The sequence below is a fragment of the Schistocerca americana genome, chromosome 3 (genome assembly GCF_021461395.2).
Source record: "Schistocerca americana isolate TAMUIC-IGC-003095 chromosome 3, iqSchAmer2.1, whole genome shotgun sequence".
NCBI classification, from domain to species: domain Eukaryota; kingdom Metazoa; phylum Arthropoda; class Insecta; order Orthoptera; family Acrididae; genus Schistocerca; species Schistocerca americana.
Window position 1 is genome coordinate 45,151,884 of NC_060121.1, and position 12,229 is coordinate 45,164,112.

The 12,229-nt window shown below is 46.2% G+C and overlaps 1 pseudogene; it reads left to right on the forward strand.

Annotated features, from left to right (window-relative positions):
* The first annotated feature begins 10,208 nt into the window (after nt 1–10,208).
* On the forward strand, nt 10,209–10,326 carry LOC124608465 (annotated as a pseudogene).
* The last annotated feature ends 1,903 nt before the right edge of the window (nt 10,327–12,229 follow it).

Below are 12,229 nucleotides of genomic sequence, written 5' to 3' on the forward strand. Positions count from 1 at the left end.
CTCGCCGATTACCCTGATACAGCACCAGGACCAGACTGCATCCACGCGCAGATGCTGAAGCATCTCTCGAGTGACTGCCAGAGACACATCCTCACCATCTTTAACCGCATTTGGAGCGAGGGCGTGTTCCCGTCGCAATGGCGAGGGGGTCTTATTGTCCCCATCTTGAAGCCCAGTGCGGACCCACTGGTGGTGGACAGCTATCGTCCCATTACCCTCACCAACGTTTTGTGCAAATTGCTCGAACGTATGGTGGGGCGGCGTTTGTGTTGGGTCCTTGAGTCGCGCGGTCTCCTCGCTCCATCCCAGGGTGGCTTCCGTCAGGGCTGGTCTGCTGCGGACAATTTGGTGCGGCTGGAATCTGCTATCTGTATGCCTTTACCGGACGTCAGCATCTCGTTGCTGTATTTTTTGATCTGCGGAAGGCGTATGACACCACATGGAGGCATCACATCCTTGCTACGTTGCATGAGTGGGGTCTTTGTGGTCGGCTCCCGGCTTTTCTTCAAACCTTTCTATTGCGCCGCTCTTTCCGGGTGCTAGTCGGTGCCACCTCTAGTTCCTCTTATAAACAGGAAAATGTGGTCCCGCAGGGCTTGGTGTTGAGCGTCTCCTTATTTCTAGTGGCCGTTAATGGTCCGGCTGCAGCCGTGGGGTCGTCAGTGTCTTCTTCTGTGTATGCCGACGACTTCTGCATCTCATTTAGCTCCACGACTATGGGAGTCGCCGAACGCAGGCTGCAAGTAGCCGTTCGCAAGGCAGCATCATGGGCTCTGACTCATGGTTTTCAGTTCTCTGCAGCCAAGACTCGAGTTATGTAATTCTGCAGGCGTCAGACGGTCCACCCTCATCCTGAACTTTACCTCGACGGCCACCTGCTTGAAGTGGTGGACACTTGCCGCTTCTTAGGACTCGTCTTTGATGCCCGGCTCACATGGGTTACTCATATTACTCAGCTGAAGCAAAAGTGCCGGCGGCACCTCAACGCCCTCTGCTGCCTGAGCCACACATCTTGGGGTGCAGATCGCTGCACGCTGTTGCGATTATACAGAGCCCTTGGGCATTCCAGGCCTGATTATGGGAGCCTGGCCTATGGGTCTGCGTCACCCTCAGTGTTGAAGTTGTTAGACCCAATACACCACTGTAGGGTTCGGCTTGCAACTGGCGCTTTTCGTACCAGCCCCGTGGATAGTCTACTGGTGGAGGCCGTGGTTCCCCCACTGCGGATTCGCCGCCATCGACAGCTCGTCGACTATGCTGTCCGCGTGCATTGCTCGCCAGGCCATCCCAATCATCGCCTGCTTTTCCCAACCATGGTCCTCCATCTGGCCGAACGGCGACCTAGATCTGGGCTTTCCATAGCTGTCCGCATCCGGTCCCTGCTGTCGGAACTGGGGTCATTCCTCTTCTGCCACCCTTCCGGGTCCGTGCACCTACGCCTCCCTGGTGTTTGTCCCGGCCGTCTGTCCGTCTGGACTTGGCACAGGGACCCAAGGACTGGGTTCCGCCTGTGGCCCTCCGTCGACGTTTTCTTGCGCTTCTCGCCTCATTTTCGGGCTGTGAGCCTGTCTATACTGATGGTTCCCTGGTTGATGGTCGCACTGCCTACGCTTATGCTCATGATGCCCATGTTGAGCAACGCTCCTTGCCCGCTGGCTGCAGTATTTTTACTGCAGAGCTGGTGGCCATCTTACGCGCTCTAGAGCATATGCGTTTCTGCTCAGGTAGTCCATCGTCATCTGCAGTGACTCCCTGAGCAGCCTTCAGGCCGTCGACAGCTGATATCCCTCTTCTCCTCTGGTGTCCTCTATTCAGGAGTCTGTTTCCGCCATTGCCCGTTCTGATCGTTCGGTGGTCTTGGTTTGGACGCCAGGTCATGTTGGCATCCCGGGGAACGAACGTGTTGACAGGCTGGCCAAAGGGGCGATCGACACCCCAGTTTTGGAGATCGGCCTCACAGCTCGCGATCAGCAGCTGGTGTTGCGCCGTAAGGTGCTTGGGATGTGGTCTGCTGAGTGGCGAGGCATGACAGCGGCTAATAAACTGCGGGCTGTCAAGAAGACGACCGATGTGTGGCGCTCCTCCCTGTGGTCTTCTCGCAGGGACTCTGTTATCCTGTGTCGGCTGCGCATCTGCCATACGTACCTGACACACGGCCATCTTTTGCGTCAGGAGGATCCCCCCCTGTGTCAGTGTGGGTCCCGGCTGAAGGTCGCCCGCATTTTATTGGAGTGTCCCCGACTGCGCACCCTCCGGCAGTCCTTTAATCTGCCGGGCACTTTGCCTTTGATTTTATGCGACGATGCCTCCATGGCTGACAATGTTTTACATTTTATCTGTGCTAGTCCTTTTTATGGTTTTATTTAGGGGGTTCTGCACCTTTCCCTTTCTGTGCCTTTTGTCCTTGCGTCTCCCAATATTTGTTTTGCTTTGGTGTGTCGTCGGATGGTTGACTCTTTCCCTTTTTTTTGTTCTTGTGGTCAGTCAACCAGTCTCCGGCCATCTTCTTTTCTTCTGTTTCTTTCGGTCTGGTGTTCGTCTGTACTCTTCTTTTCTCTAGTGTTCGTCGCCTAATTTGTGTTCTTTAGTGCCTGGGGGGGGGGGGAGTCTCCTTCCCGTTTTATCTGCTCCGCACCTTTATGTCTCGCCTGTTTTTGGAATGGGGGACTGATGACCTTAGCTGTTTAGTCCCCCTTAAACTTCCCAACAACCACCACCACCAGTGTTGACGTTGTTCGACCCCATACACCACTGTGGGGTTTGGCTTGCAACTGGCGCTTTTAGTACGAGCCCCGTGGATAGTCTACTGGTGGAGGGCGGGGTTCCTCCGCTGCGGATTCGCCGCCATCGGCTGCTCGCCGACTATGCTGTCCACGTGCATTGCTCGCCGGGCCATCCCAATCGTCGCCTGCTTTTCCCTGCCATGGTTCTCCATCTGCCCAAAAGGCGACTTATGTCTGGGCTTTCCATAGCTGTCCGCATCCAGTCCCTGCTGTCAGAACTGGGGTCATTCCCTCTTCTGCCTCCCTTCCGGGTCCGTGCACCTACGCCTCCCTGGTGTTTGATCCGTCCGTCTACATCTACATCTACATCTACATTGATACTCCGCAAGCCACCCAACGGTGTGTGGCGGAGGGCACTTTACGTGCCACTGTCATTACGTCCCTTTCCTGTTCCAGTCGCGTATGGTTCGCGGGAAGAACGACTGTCTGAAAGCCTCCGTGCGCGCTCTAATCTCTCTAATTTTACATTCGTGATCTCCTCGGGAAGTATAAGTAGGGGGAAGCAATATATTCGATACCTCATCCAGAAACGCACCCTCTCGAAACCTGGCGAGCAAGCTACACCGCGATGCAGAGCGCCTCTCTTGCAGGGTCTGCCACTTGAGTTTATTAAACATCTCCGTAACGCTATCACGGTTACCAAATAACCCAGTGACGAAACGCGCCGCTCTTCTTTGGATCTTCTCTATCTCCTCCGTCAACCCGACCTGGTACGGATCCCACACTGATGAGCAATACTCAAGTATAGGTCGAACGAGTGTTTTGTAAGCCACCTACTTTGTTGATGGACTACATTTTCTAAGCACTCTCCCAATGAATCTCAACCTGGTACCCGCCTTACCAACAATTAGTTTTATATGATCATTCCACTTCAAATCGCTCCGTACGCATACTCCCAGATATTTTACAGAAGTAACTGCTACCAGTGTTTGTTCCGCTATCATATAATCATACAATAAAGGATCCTTCTTTCTATGTATTCGCAATACATTACATTTGTCTATGTTAAGGGTCAGTTGCCACTCCCTGCACCAAGTGCCTATCCGCTGCAGATCTTCCTGTATTTCGCTACAATTTTCTAATGCAGCAACTTCTCTGTATACTACAGCATCATCGGCAAAAAGCCGCATGGAACTTCCGACACTATCTACTAAGTCATTTATATATATTGTGAAAAGCAATGGTCCCATAACACTCCCCTGTGGCACGCCAGAGGTTACTTTAACGTCTGTAGACGTCTCTCCATTGATAACAACATGCTGTGTTCTGTTTGCTAAAAACTCTTCAATCCAGCCACACAGCTGGTCTGATATTCCGTAGGCTCTTACTTTGTTTATCAGGCGACAGTGCGGAACTGTATCGAACGCCTTCCGGAAGTCAAGAAAAATAGCATCTACCTGGGAGCCTGTATCTAATATTTTCTGGGTCTCATGAACAAATAAGGCGAGTTGGGTCTCACACGATCGCTGTTTCCGGAATCCATGTTGATTCCTACATAGTAGATTCTGGGTTTCCAGAAATGACATGATACGCGAGCAAAAAACATGTTCTAAAATTCTACAAGAGATCGACGTAAGAGATATAGGTCTATAGTTTTGCGCATCTGCTCGACGACCATTCTTGAAGACTGGGACTATCTGTGCTCTTTTCCAATCATTTGGAACCCTCCGTTCCTCTAGAGACTTGCGGTACACGGCTGTTAGAAGGGGGGCAAGTTCTTTCGCGTACTCTGTGTAGAATCGAATTGGTATCCCGTCAGGTCCAGTGGACTTTCCTCTATTGAGTGATTCCAGTTGCTTTTCTATTCCTTGGACAAGTCCGTCTGGACTTGGCACAGGGACCCAAGGACTCGGTTCCGCCTGTGGCCCTCCGTCGCCGTTTTCTTGCACTCCTCGCCTCATTTTCAGGCTGTGAGAATTTCTACACTGATGGTTCCCTGGTTGATGGTCGCACTGCCTACGCTTTTGCTCATACTGCCCATGTTGAGCAGCGCTTCTTGCCGTCTGGCTGCAGTATTTTTACTGCAGAGCTGGTGGCCATATTGCGCACTCTTGAGCATATGCGTTTCTGCTCAGGTACGTCCATCGTCATCTGCAGTGACTCCCTGAGCAGCCTCCAGGCCATCGACCACTGCTATACCTCTTCTCCTCTGGTGTCCTCTATTCAGGAGTCTGTTTCTGCCATTGCCCGTTCTGGTCGTTCGGTGGTCTTGGTTTGGACGCCAGGTCATGTTGGCATCCCGGGGAACGAACGTGTTGACAGGCTGGCCAAAGGGGCGATCGACGCCCCAGCTTTGGAGATCGGCCTCACGGCTCGCGATCAGCAGCTGGTGTTGCGCCGTAAGGTGCTTGGGATGTGGATGGCTGAGTGGTGTGGCATGCCATCCCCGAATAAACTGCGGGCTGTCAAGGAGACGACCGATGTGTGGCGCTCCACCCTGCGGGCTTCTCACAGGGACTCTGTCATCCTGTGTCAGCCCCGCATCGCCCATACCTACCTGACGCACGGCCATCTTTTGCGTGAGGAGGATCCCCCCCCTGTGTCGGTGTGGGTCCCGGCTGACGGTTGCCCGCTTTTTGTTGGAGCGCCCCGACTGCGCACTCTCCGGCAGTCTTTTAATCTCCCGGGCACTTTGCCTTTGGTTGAATGCAACGATGCCTCCATGGCTGATGACGTTTTAAATTTTATCCGTGGTAGTCCTTTTTATGGTTCAATTTAGGGAGGTCCTGCACCTTTCCCTTTCTGTGTCTTTTGTCCTCGCGTCTCTCCATATTTGTTGCTGTTTTGGTGTGTCGTCGGATGGTTGACTCTTTCCCTTTTTTTTTGGTTCTCGTGGTCAGTCAACCAGTCTCTGGCCGTCTTCTTTTCTTCTGTTTCTTTCTGTCTGGTGTTCATCTGTACTCTTCTTGTCTGTAGTGTTTGTTGCTGCATTTGTGTTCTTTTAGTGCCTGGGGGGGGGGGGAGTCTCCTTCCCCCTTTGGTTTTTACCTGCTCCGCAAATTTTCGGCTCGCCTGTTTTTGGAATCGGGGACTGATGACCTTCGCTGTTTAGTCCCCCTTAAACATCCCAACAACCACCACCACCACCATTACTATACCCCTGAGACCAAACAACAATCTAAACAATGGTTTACCAAGGGAGAACCTGCACCAAAAAAAGGCGAAGACCATTCCTACGGTCGGAAAAGGTTAGGGCGACTGTCTTTTGGGATTCGCAAGGGATAATCCTCATCGACCATCTGGAAAATGGTAAAGCTATTACAGGTGCATTTTATTCATCGTTATTGGACCGTTTGAAAACTGAGCTGCAAGAAAAACGCCGGCGATTGGATCATCACGACAATGCACCAGCACACACGTCAGCAGTTGTGGTCGAAAAATTGTTGGAAATAGGATTCCAACTCGTTTCATATCTCCGCTATTCTCCAGGCTTGGCTTCCTCGGACTATTATCTGTTCCCCAATTGGAAGAAATGGCTGGCAGGACAAACATTTTATTCAAACAAGGAGGTGATAGCAGCAACTAATAGCTACTCTGCAGACTTGGGCAATCCTATCATTCGGAAAGGATCAAAATTAGAACAGCGTTGGACGATGTGTATAAGTCTAAAAGGAGACTATGTCGACAAATAAAAAAGGCTCACACCAAACACGTAAATGGTTTTTATTTTTGCACAGACTTTTCAAACGCCCCTCGTACATCACCACGTTATTAACAAGGTTTACAGTTCTTATCAGGAATTCACACTTATTAAACTTCACCTTCCACGTAGTTCAAACACTGAGGTTAATCTTTAAACTGTGTGTGTGTGTGTGTGTGTGTGTGTGTGTGTGTTGGGAGCTTACAGACGTTCAACGGTGAGATTATAAGCACGCCTTATACTCATTAAAGTAAACGAATGTGGATAACATTTCTAAAACTGTAGCATACTTGTGCAGTCACTTCCAGCTCACTAAAAGACTGACCACACAATCACAATCTCACATGCGCCAAAACATCGAAGAAAGAGTAAAAGTAGCCATACCACGAGATAAAAACACAAGTAAAACGACAAACGAGCTAAAATAAAGGCAAAGGAAAATTTTACAGATTGACCATTTACAAAAACCGTGACTGAGCGTGTTACTCGGTTAATACATTAAAACCATCTCCTTGAAATCTCGGGAGAAAATTGGACAGTTAACAAAACTTTAAAATTCCAACCACATTCGTTTGAATGTTACTTAAGACAGAAAGCAGATCTGCATGGCACAAGCATCACACCTCGGAGGGTCATCTGGCCGGAGCAAGAAGTCATGCGTCAAAGGGCTGTGACCTACGTCAAGTCGAGTAATGAGGACGTCATGCCGTTGACGTGGCAGTAGCGAGGTACGCCACGGCCGCCTTGTCGCCTTTACTAGATGGAGAAAATTGTCTGTCAATTTCAGGCTCTCATCTCCCACCGACGCAAGGCTCTGTTTCTCAACAGCGAGACTATAGCACGCAGGGAGAAAGCAAACCGAAAATACTAAAGATCGTGGCACTCCTCTTGGCTGCTAGAGCCGCAATACCCACGTGCCCAGGGGAAAGACACATTTTGCCTCACTCACTTTAGTTAGAGGAGGGCATCCTGGATATCATGGACTGCCTTGTTGGCTGGGTGCAAATGTATTAGAGTGTGAAGAGCACGAGGAGAATCGGAACAGGGGAAAAAAATTTGCGCTGGAAGAACGTGTCACCTGCTCCAATGCCCGCAATATCGCATATAATTCAGAGGGGAAGGCAGTGAATTCTTGAGGCAGTAGGACCTTGAGGACCCACCCGTGAAGACAGCTATACAGATGTGGTGCTCATATAAAATGTTTGAAAATATCTCATTAAAACAGAATCAGGAATGCAATCTCTCCTGTACTGCGGTAAATCTAAAATTACTTTGGGCCTCTGTAGTAACCAGGGTGGCAGACAGTCAAAATCCTGGCTTTGAGATTGTACTTGCTTCCCTCCAAGCGATTTCAGCACATGCCACATGCAGATCCAAAATGGACAATTGTTCGTGGACAATGGAATAAAAGGCGTTTCAGAGGGGGATGAGCAAGAGTATTCTGAGGAGATTCTGTCGAATTGTAAATGGCTGCTCACCACTACCCAAATATCACATGTCTCTGACAGCGCCCATTTCAGTTCCCACTTGGAGAAAGGTTAGTTGTAAGACCCAAAATTTTTGGAACTGCAGTTGAGAGGTTCCATCCCCTCATTTGCATGTCTCCTCTTATTTTCATCAATTTTATTAATGTTCTACGTCATTGCACAGTAATAACAGAATGAATAAGGTTTTTGTAATGAGAGTATCTGCACTGAGAGCTCAAAAAAATTCTTTTCACTTGATTCCTAAACACGTTGGGTTACTTCCCTGGGTGACCTGTGCGAGACAAGCATAGGAGGACGCGGCACACGGCACTTCCGGTTGGGGACTACACTTCCCTGAATTCGTGTACTAAGAGGGGTGTAACGGAACCAGACTAATTCACTGACTCATCATCTCACAGCCGAAACCGCTAACTGCATGTACTCGTATCATTTCAGGTGGGATTATTAGAAATTCCATTCATAAAGGTATTCAAACAAGGAACCAAGTGTCTTTTGAAGATATGTCGGTATTAAGGCCGTTCTGAACGGGTATTCGGGTCCACAGTCAGAAATCAAAAAATACGTGGTTAACCGTTTTTGAAATTCAACCATTAAGAGTGTAAATTAGTGGGTGAATGTTTGTTGTTGAAATAATTGATTGTCAAAGAACTACTAAAGCATTTTTAAATCTACATCTGTGAAAACTGATATTTGACTTATTGGTTACAAATGGAAAATAGAAACTTACCCTTCTAAGGGCGTGAAGTAGGGGATGAAACATTTTATGAAGTTATTTATCATAAAAACATTTTCAATGCTAAATCTATGAAAATTCCTATTTGGTGCTTCTGTTATAAATTTAAAAAATAGGCGTTTCACTGTTTTTGGTAATTCAACCACTTAAGGATGTGACATAGGGATTGAAAATTATTAAGAAAATATTTCGTTCTATTAAACAATTTTAAAACCCAAATCTATGAGAACTGATACTTCACTTCTCGATTAAATGTAATCAAATATGCATTTGGGAATGCAACTTTCTATAGAAATATCATCACAAGAAAACAAAAACCAAAACCTTGGACTTTATATACTAGAACCACTTTTAGTCACAAGTACATTCGGAAAAGACTATTCCTCTATGACCTCAATTAGCGTGAAGAATTTAGGTGTTGCAATTTGTGAACAACACAAAAATTTGATTAAAGGAAAACAAGAAAATCTGTGGAGACTATACAGATTACATAAGTGACTTGGTGAGCATTAAGCTATTATGTGATATATCTGGAACTACTGTTCGTGATACAATCACATGGTGATACGCACATTAATATCTCTTAAACCCGAACGTTGGGGGAGGAGAGGGGGGGAACCAAACATTCAACTAACTTTATCGATATGTCTGTGCAGTTGAGGATATGTGATTTGGGGTAACACTGTATAAGTTTTTGTAAGTTCCTGGTTTGTACCAGCAGGTTATTGAGCCATTTGGTACACTGTATGTCTATCAGCTTAAGTCGGAGGTAATGAGGAGGTACATAGCAGTCACAAGTGAGAACGGTCTGACAAATAAATCTAAAGCCTTGAAATCTCATGTCGCAATTTTTCTGTTAGTGAAGCGCAGGTAGTCATGTCTGGTCGTGAAATGAGTGCTTTGACTAATGAGAAATGATTCATGTCCGAATTTGAAGCCTCTTTTTACATAGAATTAACATTTGTTTTATACTTTCAGTCTTGTATGCCATATCTCCATATCTGTTAGCAAATCATTCTCCAATTACATTAAAAGACTTGATGAAATCAAATAATTGGAGATGTCTACTGCAAAAGCTGTACCACTGCTCCATTTTCCCTTAACTCAGTTTTTCCCTATTCACGTCGTCGTTCTCCCTGGTGTTGTAACGATCTTCCAGTGACGGCTTTTCCAACTCATAGTAGTACAATGGTGTATTAATCACTTTGTATGACATTCCCAAAGTAATTGCCATTCAGCATCGCATGATGTAATTTGTCCAAGGTTTTTTTTTTTTTGTTTTTGAACAAGTGCGTATATGCAATGGTGTTCCTAATTCAGAACATAAATCTCACTTAACACATTTAGTATTGTTGGCAAACCGTTCTGGCATTATCCAGCTGCAACCTTTCATCTCCCGTCCCTCCGCGCCTCTCGACACCACTCAAAGTTTCATCGAGCTATGACACATCATGTGAAACTTACTGTTTTCGTTAAGTTTTGTACAGCAGTGTACAATACTGCATGTTATAAACGAATGAAAATAAGGGGAGCAGTTCGATTTTCGTGTTTGCTTATCATTTACTGGTAACGGCCTCGCCGCAGTGGATACACCGGTTCCCATCAGTTCACCGAAGTTAAGCGCTGTCGGGCGTGTCTGGAACTTGGATGGGTGACCATCCAGGGCGCCATGCGCTGTTGCCATTTTTCAGGGTGCACTTAGTCTCGTAATGCCAAATGAGGAGCTACTCGACCTAACAGTAGCGGCTCCGGTCAAAGAAAATCATTATAAGAGCGGGAGAGCGGAATGCTGACCACACGGCCCTATTATCTGCTTCCTCAGCTCAGGATGACACGGCGGTCGGATGGTCCCGACGGGCTACTTGTGGCCTGAAGACGGAGTTCTTGCTTTATGATTTATTGCACGTATTGCTGTAATGCTAGATATAGCAGCATTTAGTTTTCGAATTAAGGTCCTGTACGTAGGCTTTCCGTGACAGCTTACCATGTATCTCAACATCTACCTATTTTGATTTTTCAGCTTCACGAATCATATTCCTCTTCTCTGTAAACAAAATGTTGATTTTAGCTGTATTGTGTGTTAGAAACAGCAGAACAGATTCTTGCTGTGATTTAGCATCAGTTTATTTTCACCAGTCCATTAACTTACGCCTTGAACTGCACTACATGCTACATTGCCCACGTTCCACTCAACATCTTTCAGTCCCGAGCTACTGTCATCAGTAGCCAGAAACATGCTTTCTAATATAACAGTTAACACTAAAATATCATTTGTATGTATGAGAATCTCTTAAACACTCTTATTTGTTTAGGAATAGAAGGAATAACTTTACTGGCTACTATAATACTGAGGATAAACAATGACAGATGAGAACAGAGGAAATATTCGCCCCACTGGAATCAGTCTGCTCATCTAACGACCAGTACATGTGAGCCTCGAAACAAACATCGAGTCTTGCATCCCCAAGGAAACTGTGCTTGACGTGTACCTACTGATGAGGAATACTCTTGCACATGTGTACTTAGATGAAAGATGTCCAGGATTCACGTTTTCCTTTCTTATAGATTCCTGTAGCATTTTCATAATATATTGCTTTCAAGTATTACTTCAAAATACTTGTGAGTTTTTACTACTTCTACAATGCTAAAATGGGAAACGCTGTGAGAATAATTTAGTGTTTTTCATAGTTATCCACAGTGGATGGACACTGTGCGTGTTCTCACTTGAGTGAGACCTGGGGTAGCTACTAACGTCTGCATACGAACTCCAGATCATTCACAGGTACTGAGAGCATTTACTGTGCTGTTTATGTTTATGTATCACAATAAAAATAAATCAGTTACAAAATAAAGTCAGTACCACTCCGTGAGTGTAAAGTTTTTATATATGAGCTAATAAGTCAGAAAGACCTAGACTTATTTGGAGACACCCAAATTGTTTGGTCCTCCACTTAGAATCACATACTAGGTTACATTTTAGTCCAGTCATATTTTACAGTTACGTATCTGAAGAGATACTCAATGATTAAATATCTTGTATATTTAGTGTCTTGGAACAATATTAAAAGCTCCTAAAATTTCGAGCAAACGAATATGAACTCCAAAATGGAATCTAAAAGGGACCAATACCATCGGTACTTTTCTAGGTTTTTTCCATGATTGTATATCACGTCAAAAACCCGAAAGTACATATGACGTGGCGGATACCAATTAAGTTCTCCAGAAAGCTTCAGGTTACGTATTTCTCGTCTGAACAGCAGCATAAAACAGCATTTCATAATAATATTTATCGCTTACGCCTTAAATCAGTGCAATGAGCTGATCACCTGCTTCATTCGCGGTTCAGCGAATAACATTTCACGAGTTTTCGCTGCATGTTGCTCTGCACTCGTATAATGACCAGCGAAGCCGGGAACCCGAACGAAATTGCACCAACCGACATAGTTGCGCCAACGTCACATAAAATAACGCAGGCGCATAATTACAAAGATAAAATTGCCGCTCTAATTTCATTCGGAATGTTAATTTGCAGATTTCTGTTGGTTCTGTTCACTGCATCACTGTTCCATTTTCCATAAAGAAAACG